The sequence below is a fragment of the Morus notabilis genome, unplaced genomic scaffold, assembly GCF_000414095.1.
Source record: "Morus notabilis unplaced genomic scaffold, ASM41409v2 Scaffold41, whole genome shotgun sequence".
In the NCBI taxonomy this organism is placed as follows: domain Eukaryota; kingdom Viridiplantae; phylum Streptophyta; class Magnoliopsida; order Rosales; family Moraceae; genus Morus; species Morus notabilis.
The window spans coordinates 11,567-14,384 of record NW_010357497.1 but is presented as its reverse complement, the minus strand read 5'-3'; the positions used below and the strand labels follow the sequence as shown (position 1 = coordinate 14,384).

General features: G+C 43.4%; 1 non-coding gene across 1 annotated transcript; it reads left to right on the top strand.

The window, feature by feature from the left end:
- Positions 1-2,362: 2,362 nt before the first annotated feature.
- Positions 2,363-2,469, top strand: LOC112093235. Its single transcript, XR_002902960.1, has one exon. It is a non-coding gene; the product is annotated as a small nucleolar RNA R71 (small nucleolar RNA).
- The last annotated feature ends 349 nt before the right edge of the window (positions 2,470-2,818 follow it).

Here is a 2,818-nt window from a genome sequence, read left to right as displayed (position 1 = left end):
ACCAGTCACGGTTCTAGTGGGTATCAATTCATTGTTTTCATTGGCCACCACTGTCACTCCCCCTTTCTTTGGTACACACTGGACAGGACTGACCCAAGAACTATCTGAAATTGGGTAAATGATCCCTGCATCCAGCCATTTGATGATTTCCTTCTTCACCACATCCTTCATGATGGGGTTCAATCTCCGTTGTTGTTTCACTAAATTGCTGCAGCAATCTTCTAGCAGGATTTTGTGCATACACAGGGAAGGGCTGATCCCTTTAATATAGCTATCGACCATCCCATAGCCCTTTTATGCTTTCTAAGCACTTCAAGCAACATGTCCTCATGTTCCTCATCCAAGATGGATGATATGATTACTGGCAAAGTATCTTCCTCACCCAAATAAGCATATTTCAAATGATTTGGTAAAGGCTTTAATTCCAACATCGGTGGTTCTTCAATTGATGGCCTATGAGGTTTCAAATTTCTCTCAGATAAATCCAGCGACTCAAATGGTCTTCTTTGACAAACAGCCACTTGATCGGTTTCTCCCAGTAATGCTGGTGAATCATCGTCAACCTGCTCAACCTCCCATGCAGCGTTTGTGACATCCTCCTCCTTTATTTCCTCATAAGCATTCTTATTAAGCTCTTCCAACACAAGAACATCTAATACAGCCACAGCCGAACATTCTTCAACCTCATCTGGAAAGCGCATAGCATTGAGAACATCGAATGTGACCTGTTCATCGTCAACTCGCATAGTAAGTTTACCTTTTTGCACATCAATCAATGTCTTTCTAGTGGCTAGAAATGGTCTACCCAAAATAATTGGTACCTCTTTGTCTGCTTCATAATCTAAGACCACAAAATCCACTGGAAAGATGAATTTATCAACATGCACCAGCACATCTTCAATTTTTCCCTCCGGGTGAACAAATGATCGATCGGCAAGTTGAAGGGTGACTGTAGTTGGCCTAGCTTCACCAATACCTAGCTGCTTAAAAACAGACATTGGCATCAAATTTATGCTTGCACCCAAATCACACAAGGCTTTACCAAAATAAGTGTTGCCAATCGAACATGGGATTGTGAAACTCCCTGGGTCCTTCAATTTCGGTGGTAGAGTGCTTTGAGAAATCAGCCCACACTCTTTTGTAAGTGCCACTGTCTCGAACTCACCCAAACGCCTCTTCTTGGAAAGAATTTTTTTTCATAAATTTTACGTAATTCGACATTTGCTCAAGAGCTTCAACTAATGGGATATTGATATGAAGTTGTTTCAGCACGTCAAGAAACTTCCCGAATTGCTTGTCCTGTTGTTTCTTCTGAAATCTCTGAGGAAAGGGCGGTGGTGGTTTGTTCTGGCACGTTCCTGCGGCTTCGTGCTGCTGCCTCAACACTGCAGAATTCTGTTTGTCAGCTGAACGTAGATTCTGTTGTTGCTGGTCTGAACTGTGCTGCTGTTGCGTTGCTGCAGCAACACTAGGTTCTACCTTATCTTGACTTTGTACAGGGTTCATGCAGCCATCCTGGCTTTCTTCCTTTTGGATCGAAGAGGGCTCTCCATCCAGCTCATTTTTCTCCTGTGGCTGCTCCAATGCTTTTCCACTTCTCAATAAAATGGCTTTGTAATGCTCCTTGCCTTCCCGCCTAGGATTTTCCGTATTACTTGGAAGAGTGCCCTGGGGGCGATTAGTTAAAGCATTTGCCAGTTGTCCAATTTGAGTTTCCAAGCTTCTCAAGGTTGCATCATGGCTCTGCATTTTAGCCTCATTCTTCGTTATGTACTCCTTAAGGAAATTCTCCAAAGAATTTGGATTTTCACCCGCTTGAATCCGCATTGGTTGAGCTGGTTGTGGTAAACCCGACTGCTGAGTTGGTCTATTATAAGGGGGAGCACCACTAGAACCTGCCCCTTAATTACTCCAAGAGAAGTTAGGATGTTGTTTCCATCCCTAGTTGTATTAATGGCTGTAAGCATTGTTGCGGTTGTAGTTACTCACATAACAAGTCGAAGTGGGATTCGAAGGACATTCCTCAAATAGATGCCCCTCTCCACAGTATACGCAAGAAAGTGTGAGGGCTTGGACAGAATTCACTCCAGTTGAAGTGTTCATAGTTTTGATCATGTTGGTCAAATTCGACACTTGAGCCGAAAGAGCGGTAATTGCATCTACTTCAAGAAATCCCGGTGTTTTCCTTGTGGGTAGTCTCTCGGTTCGCCATTGATAATGATTTGTGGCCATTCTCTCCGGAATCTCATAGCCCTCATTGTAAGATTTTGCCAAAAGAGCACCATTAGCTGCGGCATCAACCATCACTCTAGTTTGTTCATTGAGACCATTGTAAAAAGTCTCCATTTGAATCCAATGGGGAATATCGTGTAAAGGACACTTCCTAAGTAGCTCCTTAAAACGCTCCCATGCCGCATAAACTGACTCTCCATCACCTTGATGAAAAGAGGTAATGTCATTTCTCAACTTGGCATTCTTTGTAGGAAGGAAATACTTCATAAGAAACTTCTCAGCCAGATCATTCCATGTAACAATGGACTCAGCCAGTAGGTTATTGAACCAAGTTCTAGCACGATCCCTCAAAGAGTAGGGGAAAAGTGTCAGCCTTAAAGTTTCTGGAGGAACTCCCGGTAGCTTGAATATGTCACTAACTTCCATGAATAACCTCAAATGTAGATGAGGATCGTCTGTCACCATACCACTGAATTGTCCCACGGTCTGTAGCATTTGAAACATGACCGGTTTAAGTTCAAAGTGCGGGGCCTCAATGTTTGGCCAACCAATCACAGGATTCAGCCCATCAAGAACCGGGACTGCA